The 21,829-nt window shown below is 43.4% G+C and overlaps 1 protein-coding gene and 1 long non-coding RNA gene across 2 annotated transcripts in view; one reads left to right on the forward strand and one right to left on the reverse strand.

The window, feature by feature from the left end:
* The window catches only part of Bmerb1 (bMERB domain containing 1), a 126,495-nt gene that overhangs the window by 62,893 nt on the left and 41,773 nt on the right, over window positions 1–21,829 (forward strand). The gene's annotated exons all lie outside the window — the stretch shown is intronic.
* Window positions 16,831–20,604, reverse strand: LOC128123327 (uncharacterized). The gene is made up of 2 exons (XR_008222649.1): window positions 18,407–20,604; window positions 16,831–18,268 (listed from the first exon to the last, which is right to left on the reverse strand). It is a non-coding gene; the product is annotated as an uncharacterized LOC128123327 (long non-coding RNA).

The following is a 21,829-nucleotide window of genomic DNA, read 5'->3' on the forward strand; positions in this document are numbered from 1 at the left end:
TCTTGAGGTAGATTGATTCCCAATTTTCTGAGAAACTGCCATACTGATTTCCACATTGGTTGTGCAAGTTTGCATTCCCACCAACAGTGGAGGAGTGTTCCTGTTACTCCACATCCTCTCCAACATAAGCTGTCCTTAGTGTTTTTGATCTTAGCCATTCTGAGAGGTGTGAGGTGGTATCTCAGGGTCATTTTGATTTGCATTTCCATGATGACTAAGGATGTTGAGCAATTCCTCAAATGTCTCTCAGCCATCTGACATTCTTCCGCTGAGAATTCTCTGTTTAGCTCTTTAGCCCATTTTTTAATTGGATTGTTAGGTATTTTGATGTCTAGTTTCTTAAGTTGGTTATATTTTGGAGATCAGCCCTCTGTCAGATGTGGGGTTGGTAAAGATTTTTTCCCATTCTGTAGGCTGTTGTTTTGTCTTATTGACCATGTCCTTTGCCCTACAAAAGCTTCTCAGTTTCAAGAGGTCCCATTTATTAATTGTTGCTCTTAGTGACTGTGCTGCTGGTGTTATATTTAGGAAGTGGTCTCCTGTGCCAATGCATTCAAGACTACTTCCGAATTTCTGTAGTTGGAGGGCTTCTCTCCAGCTCCCGCCAAGCCCCAGCAGTCCTGCAGCCCACTTATAAAATAAACACACAGACTCTTATATTATTTAAACTGTTTGGCCTAATGGCTCAAGCTTCTAGCTATCTAGTTCTTACATCTTAAATTAACCCATTTCTATAAATCTATACCTTGCCACATGGCTCATGGCTTACCAGTATCTTACATATTGATACTCATGGCAGTGGCTGGCAGCATCTCCTGACTTAGCCTTCCTGTTCCCAGAATTCTCTTCCCTGCTTGTCCCACCTATACTTCCTGCCTGGCTACTAGCCAATCAGCATTCTATTTATACAGAGTGATAGCCACAGCAACTTTTTCTTCTATCAAGTTCAGTGTAACTGGATTTATGCTGAGGTCTTTGGTTTACTTGGACTTGAGTTTTGTGCACGGCAATAGATATGGATCTATTTGCAATATTCTACATGTTGACATCCAGTTATGCCAGTACCATTTGTTGAGGATGCTTTCTTTCTTTTTTATGATACAGTTTTGACTTTGTCAAAAATCAGCTGTGGATTAATGTCAGAATCTTCAATTTGATTCCATTGGTCTACATGTTGGTTTTTATGCCAGTACCAAGCTGTTTTTATTACTATAACTCTATAGTAGAGCTTGAAGTCAGGGATGGTGATGCCTCAAGAGGTTGATTTATTGTACAGGATTCTTTTAGCTATCTTGGGTTTTTTGTTTTTCCATATGAAGTTGAGTATTGTTCTTTGCAAGTCTGTGAAGAATTATGTTGGGATTTTGATGGGGATTGCATTGAATCTGTAGATTGCTTTTGGTAAGATTGTCATTTTTACTATATTAATCCTACCTATCCATGAGCATGGAAGATCTTTCCATTTTCAGATATCTTCTTCGATTTCTTTCTTCAGTGACTTAAAGTTCTTATCATATAGGTCCTTCACTTGCTTAGTTAGAGTTACCCCAGGGTATTTTATATTATTTGTGGCTATTGTAAAGGGTGATGTTTCTCTGAGTTCTTTCTCAGCCCTTTTATCATTTGTATATAGGAGGGCTACTGATTTTTTGAGATAATCTTTTATCCTGCCACATTACGGAAGGAGTTTATCAGCTGTAGGAGTTCCCTGGTAGAATTTTTGAGGTCACTTATGTATTGTCTGCAAATAGTGAAAATTTGACTTCTTCCTTTCCAATTTCTATCCCTTTGATCTCCTTTTGTTGTCTTATTGCTCTAGCTAGAACTTCAAGTACTATAGTGAGTAAATATGGGGAGAGTGTACAGCCTTGTCTTGTTCCTGATCTTAGTGGAATCGCTTTGAGTTTCTCTCCATTTAATTTGATGTTGGCTGTTGGCTTGCTGTAAATTGCCTTTATTATGGTTAGGTATGTTCCTTGTATTCCTGATCTCTCCAAGACCTTTATCATGAAGGGGTGTTGAATTTTGTCAAAGGCTTTTTCAGCATCTAATGAGATGATCATGTGTTTTTTTCTTTCAGTTTGTTTATATGATGTATTACATTGATGGATTTTCATATGTTGACCCATCCTTGCATCCCTGGGATGAAGTCTACTTGGTCATGGTGGATAATTTTTTTGATGTCTTCTTGGATTCGGTTTGCCAATATTTTATTGAGTATTTTTGCATCAATGTTCATGAGGGAGATTGGTCTGTAATTCTCTTTCTTTGTTGCATCTTTGTGTGGTTTGGGTATCAGGGTAACTCTAGTCTCGTAAAAAGAGTTTGGTAATGTTCCTTCCATTTCTATTGTGTGGAACTATTTGAAGAGTATTGGAATTAGCTCTTCTTTCAAAATCTGGTAGAATTCTGCACCAAAACCATCTGGTCCTGAGCTTTTTTTGGTTGGGAGACTTTTAATGACTGCTTCTTATTCCCTTAAGGATTATTGGTCTATTTAAATAGTTTATCTGGTCTTGATTTAACTTTGGTATGTGGTACCTATCCAGAAAATTGTCCATTTCTTTCTGATTTTCCAATTTTGTGGAGTACAGGTTTTTGAAGTATGATCTGATTATTCTCTGGATTTCCTCATTTTCTGTTATGTCTCCCTTTTCTTTGCTGATTTTATTAACTTGGATTCTCTCTCTCTCTCTCTGCCTTTTGGTTAATTTGGATAAGGGCTTGTCTATCTTTTTGATTTTTTCAAAGAACCAACTCTTTGTTTCACTGATTCTTTGTATTGTTATTTTTGTTTCTATTTCATTGATTTCAGCCCTCAATTTGATTATTTCCTGTTGTCTATTCCTCCTGGATGAGTTTGCTTCTTTTTCTTCTAGAGCTTTCAGGTGTGCTGTTAAGTCACTAGTGTGAGATTTCTCCATTTTCTTTATGTGTGCATTTAGTGCTATGAATTTTCCTCTTAGCACTGCTATCATAGTGTCCCATAAGTTTGGGTATGTTGTACTTTGGTTTTCATTGAATTTTAGGAAATACTTAATTTCTTTCTTTATTTGTTCCTTGACCCATTGGTGATTCATTTGGGCATTATTCAGTTTCCATGAGATTGTAGGCTTTCTGTAGTTTTTGTTGTTGTTGAAATCTAACTTTAAGGCATGGTGGTCCAATAAGATACAGGAGGTTATTCCAATGTTTTTGTATCTGTTGAGATTTGCTTTGTGACTGAGCATGTGCCCAATTTTAGAGAAGGTCCCATGGGTTGCTGAGAAGAAGGTATAATCTTTTGTGTTAGGGTGGAATGCTCTGTAAATATCTATTAAGTCCATTTGAGTCATAACTTCTGTTAGGTCCCTTATTTCTCTGTAAAGTTTCTGTCTGGCAGATCTATCCAGTGGTGAAAGTGGGGTGTTGAAATCTCCCACTACTAGTGTGTGGGGTTTGATGTGTGATTTAAGCTTTAGTAATGTTTCTTTTACAAATGTGGGTGCCCTTGTATTTGGAGCATAAATGTTCAGAATTGAGACTTCATCTTGGTGGATTTTCCCTGTGATAAATATATAATGTCCTTCCTCATTTCTTTTGATGGATTTTAGTTTGAAGTCTATTTTATTAGATACTAGGAAAGCTACACCAGCTTGCTTCTTAAGTCCATTTGATTGAAAAGTCTTTTCCCAGCCTTTTACCCTGAGGTAGTGTCTGTCTTTGAAGTTGAGGTGTGTTTCTTGTATGCAGCAGAAGGATGGATCCTGTTTTCATATCCATTCTGTTAGCCTGTGTCATTTTATAGCTGAATTGAGACCTTGATATTAAGGGATATTAATGACCAGTGATTGTTTATTCCTGTTATTTTTTGGTGGTAATGTTGTGTGTTTCATTTCTTTGGTATTTGTTGGTGTGGGATTATCTATTGCCTGTGTTTTCATTGGATTTTTTCCATCTAGTGCTTTCTGTAGGGCTGGATTTGTGGATATGTATTGTTTAAATCTGGTTTTATCATGGAATATTTTGCTTACTCTGTCTATGGCAACTGAGAGTTTTGCTGGATATAATAGTCTGGGTTGGCATCCATGATCTTTTACTATCTGCATAATGTCTGTTCAGGACCTCCTGGCTTTCAGAGTCTCCATTGAGAAGTCAGGTGTTATTCTGATGGGTCTGCCTTTCTTTGTTACTTGGCCTTTTTCCTTTGCAGCTCTTAATATTTTTCTTTATTCTGTATGTTTAGTGGTTTGATTATCATGTGGCAAGGGAACTTTTTTTTTGGATCCAGTCTATTTGGTGTTCTGTAAGCTTCTTGTATCTTCATAGGCATTTCCTTCTTTAGGTTGGGAAAGTTTTCTTCTATGATTTTGTTGAATATATTTTCTGTGCCTTTGAGTTGGTATTCTTCTCCTTCTTCTATTCCTATTATTCTTAGGTTTAATCTTTTCATGGTATCCCAAATTTCCTGAAAGTTTTGTGTTATGACGTTTTTGGCTTTAGTATTTTCTTTGACTGATGAATCTATTTCCTCTATCGTATCTTCAGTGTCAAAGATTCTCTCTTCCATCTCTTGCATTCTGTTGGTTATGCTTGCATCTGTAGTTCCTGTTCATTTACTCAGAATTTCCATTTCCAGCATTCCCTCAGTTTGTGTCTTCTTTATTGCCTTGATTTCAGTTTTCAAATCTTGGACTGTTTCCTTCACCTGTTTAATTGCTTTTTCTTGGCTTTCTTCCAATTTTTTGTTTGTCTTTTCCTCAATTTCTTTCAAATTTTTGTTTGTATTTTCTTCGATTTCTTTAAGGGAAAATTTTCATTTCCTCTTTAAAGGCCTCTATCATCTTCTTAAAGTCTTTTTAAGGTCGATTTCTTCTGTTTCTTATGAGTTGGGATGTTCAGGTCTTGCTGATATAGAACCACTAGCTTCTGATACAGCCATATTCATCTTTATGTTGTTGACTGTATTTTTGCACTGGCACCTACCCATCTCTTCCTCCACTCAATGCAGACAGTGTCTGTGTCTGAGGGAGCCTCTGTTGGTCCAACTGAAACTCTTGATCCATTGGAAGCTCTTGGTCTAATTAGGGCTCTTGGTACAATCGGTGCTGATGGAATTTGTATCTTAGGGAGGAGCTCTTAGTCCAATTGGTGATGGGGGGGGCTCTGTCTCAGGGAGCAGTTGCACTGGGAGGATAGGGTTTGGGGGAGATAGGGCTTGATGGCTACAGGGTCTGGTGGGGGCTGGTGGTAGTCCGACCTGTCTGCAGAAGACCTGCCTACTGGCCTGAAACTGGGACTGTAATGGGTGGTGGTGTGGGAGCTCAGGGTTGAGCTCCTGGGCCCAAAGCCTAGAGGCTGGGGTGTTTGGCTATGAGGACAAAGACTTACCTCTTAGTCCAATTGGTGCTGGGGGTCAAAAGGGTTTTTTTTATAACATTGCCAAGGGGTGACCTCCCCCTAGTAAGATCAAAGCACACCACACAGCCAAGTGTAGACCCTTCTAAACACCTAGTAATCATGCCCATGGTCCAGTCATCCCCTTATGCTGCCCTGCTGGATAAAGGAAGCTCAGTTTCTCAGACCCTGAATAAGTTCTCACTAGGAAACCTCTGTGGGTCTCCACAGTACAATGGGGACAATGATGTCTCCCTGGCAGTGCTGTAGCAAGGGGAAAACAGGCATGATACATATGAAAATGGGCAGCTGTGGTGATATTTTATTTGCACTTTAATAAATAAAGCTTGCTTGGAGATCAGAGGAAAACCGAGCCAATATAAGGAAACACAAAAGTCATGCAATGTTAGCACATGCCTTTAATCCTATCACTTGGCAGGCAGGGATCTGTCTGGATCTCTGTTAGTTCAAGGCCATACTAGAAACAGAGCCAGGTGTGGTGGCACATGCCTTAAATTCCAACACTAGCTAACCATGAAGGTCTGGAGGTCTGTACAGATAGACAGGAAGTGACAGAGCTGGGCAGGAAGAGAAAGTGATACAGCTGGACAGAGAGAGCAAATCAGATGGCAGAACAGCAAGGCATATAGACATGGACAGATAGGAAGTATCTCGCATTTGGAAGCTGAGGTATTGGTGAGGAGAGGTTAGCTTGTGACTGTTCCTATTCCTCTGATCTCTCTCAGACTTTAACCCCTATATCTGGCTCTTTGTTTTTTATTTAATAAGACAGTTTAGAAATTAATCTACTGATGGCTCTCCTTTAATCCCTGACACTGTGCTCTGGGGGAGGGTGGAAGACCATGAGGGCTTCCTCTTCTTCAGATTCCCCTCTTAAAGTTCCTCCCCTGGAAGAAGCTGGGGCTGAGGGCCTGCCCCAAGAGCTCTGATGATGGGTTGGCTCTGGATGTGGTTCTCACAAACAAATCTGTGGTGTTGGGGATGCAGTAAAGATGGTAGAATGCTTGCTTAGTTGTAAAGGAAGCCCTGGGTTCATCTCCCCACACCACAGGCCAGTAATCCTATCACTCAAGGATCAAAAGTTCAAGGTCATCCTTACCTAGATAATAAGTTCAAGGCCAACCTGGGCTACATGAGACTCTATTTCAAAACTGAACAAGTCTAACTTTATCACTGAGCCTGAACTTTATTATTCTTTTAATTAACAATCTGTGTTTTTTGCTTCCATTTAACCTGTTAGGAAGAGCTTCAAGCTAAGAGCAAAACAAAATACAGTGAATTTATGTAACTTGACATGTCTTAGCCACACTCTGTTGCACTCTAATTTTAAAAAGCATCTCTCAGAATGGGTCATTGTTACCACAGCCAGGTGGGACAAGATACCCTTAATTGCAGAAGATCTAAAAAGCATCTCTCTTGGACAAAATATTCAAGAATTGGAGGAGTAATAAGGGAACTGAGGGAAGAGGTCTGGAGAGAATAGGAATGGGACATAGGAGCAAGAGAGAGAAGAGAAGAGAAGCAGGCCACAAAATAGCTAGATTTCTTTTTCATTTTGTTGTTTGTTTGTTTTGAGATGGGGTCTTGCTATGTAGCCCAGGCTGGCCTCAAACTCAAGATCTTCCTGCTCCAACTTCTTGAGTGCAGAGATCATGGGAGCACACTGCTGGCCCCATGCCTTACTCCCCTAAGGATTTTTCTGGATGTTTTGGGGGTTGTATTTGGACTATTTTTTGGGAACCAGCTCCAAATAATGACACAGAGACTTATTATTAATTATGAAAGCTTAGCTTTAGCTTAGGCTTTTCCCCAACTAGCTCTTAAAACTTAAATTAACCTGTCTCTACGTTCTGCCACGTGGCTCACTTACCTCTCCTCTGTACCATATGTCTGACTTCTTCAGTATCTTGCTGGTGTCTCTCCCATACCTAGATTTATCCCCAGTTTCTATCTTTGTCCAGAAGTTCCCACCTATTCTCTCCTGCTTAGCTATTGGCCATTCAGCTCTTTATTAAATCAGTCACAGTGACACATCTTCACACAGTGTAAACAAATTTTCTGCAACAGGGGGTTGTGGGGTGGGTTTGGGTGGGATGAAGAGAGAAATGCCCCTTAATTAACAAGCCCTTGGTGTTCCAGCTTCATGGTCAGAGCGAGGGTCAGGAGGCCATGTTTCTCTGGTAGCTCCATGTTACCATAAACCTGTTTCAGGCCTGGGGCTGTGATCCAGGGTAGTATGCTTGCCTAAAGCCTGCACAAGGCTGAAGGGTCAATCCCTGGACCACAAAAAATTGTCGAGGAGCTGGGTGTGTTAGTGTACACCTGTTATTCCAGCACTTGGAAGGCAGAGGCAAGAGGATGGTGAGTTGGAAGCCAGCTAGGTCTACTTAGTTAGACCCTCCTTTCCATCCATAAGCCTACTAAACCATCTCTCCAGTTTTTGAACTAGGATCTTGAACATGCTAGGTAAGTGCTCTACCACTGAGCTATGTCCCAAACCCAATACTTTGATTTTGTTGTTGCTTTGAAACAGGTCTTGCTATATCACATCAAGAAATAAAGGAAGAAAAGTACATGGGGGGAGAATTGCCCTACAGAAATTCTTAAACATGAGCAGCAGACAAAAGACTCCACAGTCTTCATAGGAGCCTTGTTTGCAGTAGAAAACTCAAAACAAAACCAGAAGCAACTCAAATCTTATTAGCAGTAAAAAACACAAATTGATTATAGCCTGGTTATATAGTGAAATAATATACAGACATGCACAGGCATCAGCATCAGGCATGCACATGGTACACAGTAACATGCTTGGTTCAGAAACATGAGGACCTCAGGTTAATCTCCAGAACTGATGTAAAAAGGGGTACATGGTGGTGTTGGTGTTGGTGGTATATGTCTGTAATTCTAGCCCTAGGAGGTTGAGACAAGAGGAGACTTATCAGCCAGCCAGCCTAGCTTAATCAGTGAGCTCCAGTCCAATTCGAGAGCCTGTTTTGTAAAATAAGGTAGATGGTATCTGAGGAAGGACACCCATGGCTCCCACTGGCCTCCACATACATACACACATTCAAATTCACAAAAACAAAAAGCATGATAGGTAAAAGACTTGTGTAAAGATGGAAATATATGAAAATCAAAGTCTATAACAATACAGGCATTCAATATGGATAGCACATGTATGAAATAAAATATTAACATAAACAATTTGCTAGCTTGCTATGCAGCTTAGCTCTAAGGGAACAGGGGAGCTATGAGGAGGTGGGGCAGGGTGCCAAGCATGTTGTAGTTCCGTGACTCTACTGACTGTATGCTTTATGCCTGCTTTTTGTGTGTAGTTTACAAATACACAGTTTCCCCCAACTTTTAACATTTTGGTAAAATCAACATAAAATTTTCTCTCTTAGCCATTTAAGAATGTATAGTTCAGGACTGGAGAGATGGTACAGTGGTTAAGAGCACTGGATGCTCTTCCAGAGGACTTGGGCTCAATTCCCAGAACTGACATGGCCACTCACACCTGTCTATAACTCCAGTTCCTGGGCTTCTGACACCCTCACACAGACATACATGCAAGTAAAACCCCAATGAACATTTTTTTAAAAAAAAAAAAAGAATATATAGTGAAATTCATGGCCCAGGGGATGTCTTTCTCCAAATAAATGGATAGATTTTTCACAAGAGTGAAAAATGGTCAATGGTATTGTATAACAAGTCTTTTTCTGTCCTGCCAGCCAGCTCCCAAATAATGACATGGAGACCTCTTATCCATTATGAAACCTTGGCCTATAGCTTAGGCTTGTTCCTAGCAAGCCCTTAATAACTTAAATTAACCCATTTATTTTAATCTACATTCTATCACATGGCATTGCCTCTCTTCCATCTTGCACCTCCTATAACTTCTCTGTATCTCCTGGTGTCCTGCTTGCCTTGATTATCATCTTTCCCTTTCTGCCCAGAAGTCCTACCTATGTCTCCTATCTAGCTATTGGCCATTCAGCTCTTTATTAAACCAATCACAGCAATGTATCTTCACAAAGTATACAAATATCCCACAACAGTGTTGGGTACATTTGTGCTGTGTGACACCCCACCTTGTCTCAATAGTGAATTTCTAAGGAGATCATTGACAGCAGGGGGGACATTAGTATCTGCTGTCTTCTTTGAGACATTAAACATACTGTGGTCATTTGAATAGGAATGGCCCTCACAGGCTTATACATTTAAATGCTTAGTCGTCAGGGAATGGCACTACTTGAGAAGGATTAGGAGGTGTGGCCTTGTTAGAGTAGGTGTGGCCTTGTTGGAGGAAGTACATCATTGAGGGTGGACTTTTGAAACCTTAAGCCAGGCCAATGTCTCTCCCTGCTGCCTGAAGATCTAGATGTAGAACTCTCAGCTACTTCTCCAGCACCATGTCTGCCAGCATGCTGCTATACTCCCTGCCATGATGATAATGGACTAAACTCCTGAAACTATAAGCAAGCCCCAGTTAAATGCTTTCCTTTATAAGAGTCACTGTGGTCATGGTGCCTCTTCACAGCAAAGAACACTGACTAAGACACCCACCATATCCAGAGACCCCTCCAACCCCCAGGCCCTGCCAATTTTCCTTAGAAAATGGCTCAGCACCTAGAAACATACAATTCTGAAATTGGGCATCACCTTTGTCCCCTTCTTACCCCTTACCTTGCATGTTAAGTCCATGACAACATTACATCCCTGTCACTTCCTAAGCCTGCTTTCAGTTGTCCACTGTTTTCCATCTGATAGGCTTGGGCACTGCCACCAAGGTGATCTTCCAATCTGCACATCAGAGTTAACCAGACCTGCTGCTGTAATAAAAACACATTAGACTAGGTAGTTCATAATTGGTGGAAAGTAATTCTTCTGGTTCTGAATAGTGGACAGTCCAAGATCAAGGCACAGGCAAACTTATTATTGCTCTTCTCTGCTTCTAAGATGGACCCTTGCTGCTGTGTCCTCCAGAGGGGACCAAAGGGACAGAGAGCACAATGGACTCCCTCAAGCTCTTTTTAAAAAGTTATTTGTGTATGTGCATGGCAAACCCGCAGGTGCTAAGGCAGGTGAGGAAGTCACAGAACAATGTTGAGGAGTCAGTTTCCCACTATGGATTCTAGGGATCAAATTGGCAGGCTTGTGCATCAAGTGCTTTTACTAGCGGAGCCATCTTGCTGGCCCCATCCCACAGGCTCTTATAAGGGCACTGACCCCATCCATTAGAGCAGAGATCTCTGACCTATCACCTCATGAATGTCTCACCACTTAATGCTGTTGCTGAGGCTTGAGTTCTGTTCAACACTAACGCCCACCTCTCTGTCAGCCATTCCTTTAACCCTGATCTTCCCTCTCATCCTTCCTTGGACTTGTCACTTCACACACATGCCAGGCCCCCTTCTGCCATGGGGACCTTCATGTCAATACCTTGTCTGTGTTCTCCCCATGCTCAGCTTAGATCCCTAGTTTCTGCCCTACTTCTCTTCCCTAGTACTGTGGTCTGAACTGGGAGCTTCCGGGGATCCCCACAGGGAGAGCATTTAGGCTCAAGCTTTTAATGAGTAAATAGGAATTGGTGTCTGTGGTGGTTAATCTTCTCTGTCAACTTGACAGGATCTAGAGTCACCTGGGAGACAGAGCTCTTGGCATGTCCATAAGGGAGTTTCTAGATTGGGTAACTGAGGTAGGAAGACTCATTCAGAATGTAGGCTGGGCTTTCAGCCTTGTTGTTTATAAACCGCCCAGTGTTTTATCACAGTGGCCCCTGAACAATGCTTCCTCTTGCTGCAGAGCTCAGCTCTAGGGTCACACTAGGGAAGCCACCCGTACCCTTCCCAATCTGTGCCCAGCCCTAACACTGTCACTCTACTCCTGGGTATATGTGAGTTGGTGTATGTGGAGGTCAGAGAACATCCACTTTAGGAACAATGAGGCAGGTTTAGGAACTTTGAGGCAGGTTCTCTCATTGGCCTGGAGCTCACCAATTTAACTAGAATGGCTAGTCATCAAGCCCCAGAGGTTACAGGCACCACTATCAAGCCTGACATCTTTACTTGTGTACTGGGGATCAAACTCAGGTCCTCATGCTTGTGGGACAAGCATTTTATCAATTAAGCCATCTCCCTGGCACTTGATCCTCTTCTCAGAAGCCTTTGTCTGTGTTTGTAAATCTGATTTATCTTCCACGTGTCTCTTATTGGATACTGATCTCAACAAGGGCCACCAACATTGAGCCATTTACACTCATTGTTTACAACACTAGTGGCAATGTTGGTGGCCCCAGACATATGGCCAAACCCATCACTGGCACTCAGTGAAGATTTAATGAGTGGTGAGGTCTCACCTTCCTGCTTCTCCCGTTGTCAGACTGTCCCATTTCAAGCTGCCCTGGGGTCAGTGGATGTGGGCAATATGGCTCTAATGGCCAGGGGAGGGCATGCCCAGGCTTCAGGAATGGACAGTGCTGCTATAGCTCTCAGTGTAGACACTTTAAAAAGCAGATTCGCCTCCCTGTGGCTGTGGGGACAAGGTATAGAGACCCAGTCTTTATGGAGTGGCCATTTGTTCTCTTTACAGTCTTGGAAGCCAGAAGTCTTGGCAATTACCTCCCCAGTCCTCAGTCAAGGCATCTGAGACATGCCTCTCTTAGCTGAGGCTTCTGGGTGAGAAGCTTTCCTGGCTTCTGCAGCTCTGTTTCTTGCTGTTGTGTGAATTTTCCCTGGGAAAACATGAGCAAACATTTACTCACCCCAGACAGGACCCACTGACCAAAGTAAAGATTTTGCTAAGCTAGCTTGGTGAACCAACAAGCTTATTGGGCCTATTTTTCAGGAGCAAGGGTGAAGGGTTACTTACAGGAATGTGGATGACCCCAAGCAGCCACACCCCTGAAAAGTTTCAAGCTAGCATGGATGACCACTCACTCAGGGTTGCATAGATGAATATCTTCAGGTAAATTTCTATGTACGCCATACAATCCAGCACCACCTGAGACCCCTTGCATCTGGGGCATAATTAGGTGCAGCTGGGAGTAGCTGCTGGAGATGGTGGGATCTCAGGTAGACCCTCCTCACACCCTATTATGGGGCAATCCCAAAGGGCCCCATCCTGAGGGGCATTTATAGGTCAACACAGTTGTTCTGATTAAAATGGTCACCACAGTGGGCCAGGGAGATGACTCAATGGATAAAATGCTGCTGTGGCAACCAGAGTTCAAATACCAGCACCCACGTAAAAGCTCTTCACGGAGGCTAGCACCTATAACTAGGGAACAGAAACAGACAGGTTCCCTAGGCTCGCTGGCCACCAGCTCTAGTTTCAATCAGAACTGTCCCAACAATGGAGATGGAGAGCAATAGAGAAAAATCTCCAACCTCTTCAGGCTCCACATATACATAAACATGGAGCTCATCTGCACACACACACACACACACACACACACACACACACACACACACACACACACACACACGATAGCCATGGCCATTCTCTCAGAGAATAGCATCCTACAATGCTTGCTTTTCTTGGCTTGAAGCCCCTTCCTGAAGTCCTTGATTTACCCTCTTTAAATCTCTCTTCAACTGAGATTGTCCTGAACCTCTCTCTTCTGTGTCAAATCACCTTCTTAAAGGATACCTGTGTGTCCATCTATGGCCCACCTGGATGATTCAGGGTTATCTGGATCCTCATTTTAGTCATGACTGCAACATTCCTTTAGCTACATATAGTAGCAGGCTCACAGGTCACTAGCATAGTTATTGTTAGGACCATTATTCAGTCTTTTACACTAAGTGGCCATAGCAATTCATTTAAGGACTAAGCCAAGAGGGTGACTCTCAGGCTGACAGAGGCAGAAATGGGCACAGCTTGCTGAGTGAATGGGAAGGTCACTGCTTTATTGGTGCTCAATTCTCAACTTTCTAAAACCTGAGAAACAGGCATTTTTCAAAGACAGGTGGAATGGTGGGTGACACTATGACATCATGATGCCCTTTACTGGAAGGCTGGTTATTTTTAAAGTTGGGTTGGATTTTGTTGTTGTTGTTATATTTGACTTTTATTTTGCTTTGCTTTTTGAGACAGGGTATCATGTAGCCCAGGCTGGCCTCAAACTTGTTATATTAGCTGAGGATAACCTTGAACTTCTGATCCTCCTGCTTGCCTGCCTTCCTTCCTTCTTTCCTTCCTTCCTTCCTTTCATTTTTTGTTTGTTTGTTTTTTGAGACAGGGTTTCTCTATGTAGCCCTGACTGTCCTGGAACTTTCTCTGTAGACCAGGCTGACCTGAAACTCACAGAGATCCACCTGCCTCTGCCTCCCAGTGCTGGGATTAAAGGTGTGCACCACCACCCCGACCCTACTCTTTCTTGGCACCTCCTTTTTCATGATCTCCTTTCTGGTTTCATAGCCTGTCCATCCACTCACTCACTTAGATACAAAGACATGAACATGGAAAAGGAGGGTCTGCATATGAGAGCATACGATTTCTGTTCTGAGTCTGGGTCCCTCATTTACTATAATAGTTTCCAGATCCATCCATTTTTCTGCAAACCTCAGCATCCAGTTCTGACACTATCTCCTGGAGTAAGCATTAGATGACTCTGTCCCATCAACCTGCTGCAGATGCTGCCTGCGAGGGTCTCTACCCTCTGCCTTTCTGACTAGTGCATCAGAGATCACCTGATTTAATATTTACTAAAATGACTCCACACTCAAGAAAATGCCTGTATTTCCTAGTTTGTAATTAAAAAATATCACTCAGGAACAACCATGTAGAATAAACACATGAGGTAAGTGTGGGCATAGGAGCTGAGTGGACCTCCCATGGCCTCCCTGTATGCTACCACTTTGTCTGACCCCAGTGTGTCCATGACCTCACATTGCCTGAAGCTTCCCGCAACCATTCCTCTCCCCATAGGTCTTGGGTAGCAATAAAAATGCCCCTCCTGTAACCAGTGGTCTTTCTGGTGACCAATCTCCCTGCAACTAAATAGGGTCAACCCAAGTCACTTTGGTATAAATGTGAGAGTAGTTAAAAGGGAAATGCTGTGAGAATTGGTGGTTGCTTATTGCTTAGAAAATCTCAGGGGTTGGAAACTTTGTGACAACCCGGGACAGAGGCTGGGTTACACTTGACTTCCTCAGAACGAATTGAGGGGAGGGGGAGATACATGGGCTACAAAGACGGTGCTGAGAGGAAGTTAGACAAATAGAGTCCAAGTTGTTTACACTGAATTAGATACAAAGATCAGGAGGTGATGTCAGTGCAGAAACAGCTCGTAAACAAAGAAATGAGTATGACCTTTAAAAGGATTGGTTGGTTCCTTCCACCCCCTCCTAGGGTTTTGAGGTTTTCTGCTATAAAAGAAGCTTACTGCCTAATAATAAATGAGTTCTTGCTTGACTTGACTCCCCACTGTGTCTGATTGTCTCCTGGTAAGAGGAAGGCTGGGAAATGGGTGAGCAGCGCACTTACCTTTCCTCGGTTCCAGGCCACCTCTTCAGTGGTGACCTAAGTTTCTGGTGGGGCAAGACCCCGCGTGCGCGAGCACACACACGTGTGTGTGTGTGTGTGTGTGTGTGTGTGTCTGTGTCACAGATGAGATAAGACACATTAAAAAGTTATTACAGGGTTGGGAAGATGGCTTAGTGGGTAAAGAACATGGAAAACTGTAGGAATCTGAGTTCAAATCCCTAGAATCTGTGTAAAGCCAGATTTGGTAGTGAAGGTCTGTAACCCAAAGCTTCTGTGATGAGATGGGAGGCTGAGGTAGAATTCTCAGGATTGCACTGTTCTGCTAGCCTGACATAGCAAAGAGACCTGTCTCTCACAAGGTGTAGGGCAAGAGATTGTCCTCTGACTTCCACAAATACACTATGGCATGTGCACACTTATACACATGCACTTAAAAAAAGTTATTACAACAGGGCCTAGTTGTGGAGGTACCTGTAAGCGTCATGGCTGACGAGGAAACAGTCATGAGAGACAAGAAGGAAATCAGGTCAGCATGACTTAGCCTGGCTGGTTCAAACCTCTGGAGTCTGACACCAGGTAGTTTATTTCAGACACATTTAAGTACAGTACAACTTTGGAAAAAAGTTCCTTGATAACAATTGTCTCAATCTCATGTGCACAATAAAGCTTAAGGTATGATTATATCAAAACTCGTTTGCAAAGTACATGTGACCTCTACCATGAAGGTCAGTTCTATAGCTTAAGGGACTAGGATCTGATATGGTCTCTGATGGAGATAGTGTAGAGATCACCAGGCTTTAAAGTACATGTAACATCTCCCCTAAGGATGGGTTCTATTGATGGAGAAGCAATGCTCAAGATAAAGGTTTAGGGAGGAAGAATTTGAGATAAACATAATAGTCTGGGGGATTCAGGCTGTAGGCCTGGCCCTACAGATAGCAGAGATCACCAGCCTAATACCAATATCCACTCCTAGTCTTCTGGGTGGAAAAGAGGTACACATCCCTTCTGTTGAAGAGACAAGCCTGTGTGCTTGACTTTCCTGGTTTCTCTAGTGCTTGTCTCTAAGCATGAGGACCTGTGTGTTGGTTATGCCGCCGAGCTGCCCCTTGTGGCTGGTCACCGCCCGCGGCGGCCATGCCCGCGGAGGAGTGTGCTGATTGAAAGAATCTTAGCCATGGTTACCTTTTTAGAGCTTTATTGGGGGGGGGGGGGAGAGACAGAGAAAGACAGAGAGAGGGAGAGAGAGAAAGAGAGAGAGACGGGGGGGGGAGGGAGAGAGGGGGACCGACGGGGGTAAGGAGCGCAAAGGAGAGGGGACAGAGAGAGCCCACAGAGGGCCCAACCGCTTTTTAGGCTGGGAAGCCGGCGAAGGCTGATGACGTAATTAAAGGACGTAAATAAGGACCAAAACCTTACATCCCAGACTTTCCCTTATTATAAAAAAAAGCAGGTAGATGGGACTAGGGGCGTCGTTCCTCTCAAAAACTGCTTCCAGCTGACTTTTGGACGTTGGTTGGCTCTGGGGGGAATGGAGAAGGGGAGTCTTCCGAGGTAGACAGGCGTTGTGGGATGTTGTCTGTCATCAGTTTGCTCTGGAGACATGTATCCCTCTTGGCTGTGACTGGGAACCTTCTGTTTGACAAGATGCTGGTGACACAGAAAAAACTTAGAGAGAGAAAAGAATCATTATTATTTTATGTTGACATTTATCTGAGGTAGATCCGGCCTGTCCCTATGGATTTTGAAACATGTTAAGCTTTATCAGAGACAGATTAAAGTACCTGTTTACTGGTTCAGCATCTAGGAGACAGGTGATCAATTGTTAAAAGCATCTCATAGTAATAGATGTTTACATTAAAGTCTTTTTGTAGCGCCCAGACGCTTTTGGGTCTAGGGGTGTAAATACCTTTTAGCTGTTACAGTTTCTTATTTGATGATCTCTGGTCTCCGGTTCTGTGGTGGTCCTGTACCATTAGCTGAACAGTGAGTTAGAACAGGGAACTGGGAAGAGAAAAGCTTGTGGTACATGAAAATTTTTTTTTTTTGAATTAGGGACAAGGCAAAGATCAGGGCCCTGTCTGTATGCACATGAGAAACACAGGCAGTGGATCTGGAGTGAAGCAATGAGCTCTTATTTTAGGTGGAAATCTTTTTCATTAAGTAACTCTGAAAGTGCAATTAAATCTGGTGAGGTGGTAAGGCTGTCCTCTGTACCTGACAATAAAGGAGAGGTGGCATCCCAAAACTCCCAGGACTGAGTCAGTGGCTTTGGTGTCCAGAAGGAAAGAATCGGATCACTTCCCTGCTGCGTTCTGGGTTCCCTGCCATGTCTGTAGCCAAGCCTAGGTCTGCTGAAGGTCTTAGCTTGATGTACCCATGCATCTTGGTGCCTGGGGGCAGTCAGCTGACTCTGTCTTTCTAGGTGGCACTTTTAACAAGGCTATCGATGGCCTGGCAGGGCATTCTCTAGCCTGTGGCCTTTTCCTCACCTAAAACAGGGACCCAACAGCTTTTGGGAGTCAGCGAGTGCCAGCACTTGGCAATTTTGTTTTCGGGCTTTTATCTCTTCCCTGGCACACCTTAAATGCCACAGATGACTCTTTTGCCTGTGGGGTCAGGAGCCTTGCTCTCCAGATGCTTAAGTTTTAGTCGGGGAGGTCTGGGGAACAAGAGATGAATTTTACTCTATGTCCTGAAAAATTTTTTTTTTTTTCCTGCTGATTGATGGCTTAAGGACAGCTTTTGGAAGATCTGCCAGTAGGCAGACTATAAACCGATCCTTTCCGGAAGACTTGTCTGAGGCTATAAGCAGTTTTTTTGGCTTATGAGCCATCCTGACTACTGTAAACTTATTTGTATGGATCTTAGCCGCTTTTAGACCCGTCTGTGCTTCTCAAGGCAGTTTGAGAATGAGTGGGTGGAGTTAAGGTGAGTTAGGGCGAGTCCTAGAAGCCGCCCAAGCCCGCCCACTTGAGCCCGCCCACCTCCGGCGGAAGTCAGACAGTAAAGGTTGCACATGGAGACGCAGAAGTGGGGAAGGAGCAGGGTTTCAGAACTTTAGCAGAAAGCTTGGAGATAAAGTGACTCTTATTTGCCCGTTCTCTGGCAGAAGTTCCCGCGACTCTGTTATGCGGCCAGATTTACACTGTTATGAGACCAGGTTTACCGGTGCCCGCCCCTATCCACCAATATATCCGCCCTTTTGTCGCATGGGTGTAGCCGAGAGAAAAAAAAAATAAAAAATTAAAATAACAAACCGGGATCAGACTACAATCTTGGGCGTCCCCAAAGAGTGGAGAGAGATCCATGAATCAGCTCAAGTTCACCATCCTCTTCGTCAAGGGATGTGAAGGGCTGCAGCTGCGCCACATTGATCCACCTGGTAGACCAAGACAGCATTTACTTTCTCGTCAGAAACGGAAATGTGCCGGTGCTGGTGCAGCTCGAGGACACCCCCGGGGTGTCCGTCGCAAATAATATAGCTCAGACTACAACCGTGCGAGAACAGCGGACTTACTGTGGTGAAGAATCATGGCGGTGGCGGTGTGGGGGTCCAGCGGAGGCGGCGAGGGACGCGCGCGCGCTCGCAGTCTCGCAGTCTCGCTGGATGGGGGAAGAGGCGGCAAGCAGCAGCAGTCAGCAGGTCCTCGGTGTTCAGTGGTGTATCCGAGTCACGGCACCATTGTTGGTTATGCCGCCGAGCTGCCCCTCGTGGCTGGTCACCGCCCGCGGCAGCCATGCCCGCGGAGGAGCGTGCCCGCGGAGGAGCGTGCTGATTGAAAGAATCTTAGCCATGGTTACCTTTTTAGAGCTTTATTTGGGGGGGGGGAGAGACAGAGAAAGACAGAGAGAGGGAGAGAAAGAAAGAGAGAGAGACAGGAGGGGGGGAGGGAGAGAGGGGGACTGACGGGGGTAAGGAGCGCAAAGGAGAGGGGACAGAGAGAGCCCACAGAGGGCCCAACCGCTTTTTAGGCTGGGAAGCCGGCGAAGGCTGATGACGTAATTAAAGGACGTAAATAAGGACCAAAACCTTACACTGTGCCCTCTACACCTCCTGGCACAAATTTGTAATCCCAGTTATTCAAGAGGCTGAGAAAGGAAGATTATGAGTTCAAGAACTGTCTGGGTTCAAGGCCAGCATGACAATTTAATGAGACTTTAAAATAAAAAGAACAAATATGACTGGGCCTATCCCTCAGCAGTGGAATGCTTCTCCAGACCACTCAAAGCCCTAGCACAATAAACAAGAAGCCATTATCCCAGTATCTAACTGTACAGACACTACACACACACACACACACACACATACACACACGTAGTTTTAAAATAGTAAAATAAAGTCCTTAGAAAGGGGAGTAAAGTAATATAAATAAATGAGCCAGGTGATGATGGAAAATGCACAGAAAGTCTGGATTATGTATATTATTGTGTTGTCTTTAAATTTTTTGACCGCATGAGACATTTGATTATAAAAACTGTTGAATTAAACCAATCTACATATTTTAAAAATATCTTGACTCCAAAATTTAAGTCAAAAGGTATGCCACTTTGGGGGAGAGGTTGTTTTTGTTTCCACAGGAAATGAGAGACTATGGATTCATTCAAAATTAAAGATGATCAGATTTTATTGAGGAAGATGCCCTGAAATCCTGACTACAGACATAAAAACATAGACCTAAAAGAACTGCAAGACACGTGATGTATAATTTACCTGCTCAAACACATAACAAGAAATTATCTTTGGCTGACTTGTGTACAATGCACAGTCTGTACTTGTATTAATGCAGATATGTATGTTACCTTTAAAAGTTTATATATTTTCAGGATGAGGGGACCAGACACCAATGAAAACAAGTTGCCCAGATGATTCAGCTAGCTCAGTCAGTAGAGCATGGGACTCTTAATCCCAGGGCCGAAAATTCGTGCCCCATGTTGGGCTCCAGATATTGCTGAATGGTCCACAGATATTGATAAAGGAATTATTTATTTAGAAATTATTTGGGGGAGAACAATTCACAAAACAGGATAGGCAAATCTGTCATAGAGTCCTGGAAGGCTGGTGGTCTGTCCCATGCTGCTTCTGCTGCCTGAGTCAGTCCCCACCATCCAAGTCCATGAGGGAGAATAGAACAAGGTGTACATGCCCTCAGTTCTTAAGGGTAGCCCTGAGGCCACTCCCTAGGAGCTGGTACTTCAAGGCCATAGGTAGAACAGGTATCCACTACACCAACCCCTTCCCACCAGGGTCATTTGACCTATCAGCTGTATTTGGGTTTTGCCTCTTCAGATCAGGGGATCAAGTTTCTAGAGCATGAACTTTTGGGAAATAAGCCATATTCAAACCGTTATAATGTCCATATCCTGACTCTGATTGGCTACTGGTTTCTTCTCTCTCTTTCTCTCTCTCTCTCTCTCTCTCTCTCTCTCTCTCTCTCTCTCTCTCTCTCTCTCTCTCTTTCAGGCTTGTGCTTCTCATTTGTTTCTACTGTACCTTTTTTATTTTAAATTTAATTTGATTTATTTAATTACTGTGTGAATGTTTTGCCTGCATACATATATTTGCACCACATGTGTGTTCAGTGCTTGTGGAAGTCAGAAGAGGGTATTGGATCCCCTGGAACTGAAGTGATACATGATTGGACCCAGATCCTTTGCAAGAGCATTATGCTCTTAACAGCTGAGACATCTCTCCAACCCCCTAAATACATCTTTTAAATTATTTATTTATTTATTTATTTAGTTAGTTAGTTAGTTAGTTAGTTAGTTAGTTAGTTAGTTAGTTAGTTTGGTGTTTTGCCTGAACGTATGTCTATACATAATGTGCATGTGTGGTACTGGATGGAAGCACTGGGCCCCCCTAGAACTGGAGTTACAGACAGTGGTGAGATGCCATGTGGGTGCTGGGAATTGAACCTGGGTCCTCTGGAAGAGCAGTCCCTGCTCTTAACCGCTAAGCCATCTTTCCAGCCCCCCAAACACATTTTTCATTGAATAGAATTATATCACTTTCCCCACTGTTTCCTCCCTCCAGTTTCTCCTTTCCATGTTCCCCCAGTATGAGGTCTCTGTGACCACCAACGCCAGAAGGGTAACAATCAGTGAGAGATAAGAAGCCAGTTCAATTCCACTGACTCAGTAGAAGGTGTTGGTTCAAATGTCAAGAGTCTGACCCCAATTCATTTACATTTAGGCTTAAATAGTACAGCACAATGTGGTGAAATTTCCAGGTGATAATTAACTCAGTCCCATGTGCACAGTAAAGCTTAAGATATGACCATCAAAACTCTTTGTAAAGTGCATGTGACATCTTCCATTAAATAAGTTCCAAGATAAGGGCCTGAGGAAGGATCTGATGTGGTCTCAGCCACACAGATAGTGCAAAGGTGGCCAGGCTGTAAATCAGCTCCACTCCCAGCTTTCTTTCCCTTTGAAGAGACAACCCTGTGTGTTTAACATTCTCTGTTCCACCAGTGCTTACCTGTGAGCACAAGGACCTTGCCTCACACACCCCCACCCTTAAATTGATAGTTTCTTCTTTTTCTTTAATTATTATCACATGTATATACAGCTTGCTGAATCTGTTTCTGTCGTTTGTGTGTATATGATTTCAGGGCTGACCACTCTGTATTAGACAACCAGTAATGGGCTCATCCATGGCAAAGGTCAATTCTCCTTCTTCCAGCTCCCACTAGTCAGTCACCGGTGTCCCCTTCCACTTTAACATGCCCGTTAATAGTACCATTTTTCTGTTTTTTTATGCCACCATTTCTAGGAGAGTGTTTTATATCAGGCTTCCTGGTATTCTGGGTCTTACAATTTTTCCACCCTCTCTTCCATGATGTTCCCTGAGCCATAGATGCAGGAACTGTGGTGTAGATGTACCTGTTGGGGCTGGGCTCCCCACAATCAGTTGATCTGTGCATTGTCTCCACTTGTGGTG

The sequence above is a fragment of the Peromyscus californicus genome, unplaced genomic scaffold (genome assembly GCF_007827085.1).
Source record: "Peromyscus californicus insignis strain IS unplaced genomic scaffold, ASM782708v3 Scaffold_3__1_contigs__length_106647218, whole genome shotgun sequence".
Classification (NCBI taxonomy): Eukaryota; Metazoa; Chordata; class Mammalia; order Rodentia; family Cricetidae; genus Peromyscus; species Peromyscus californicus.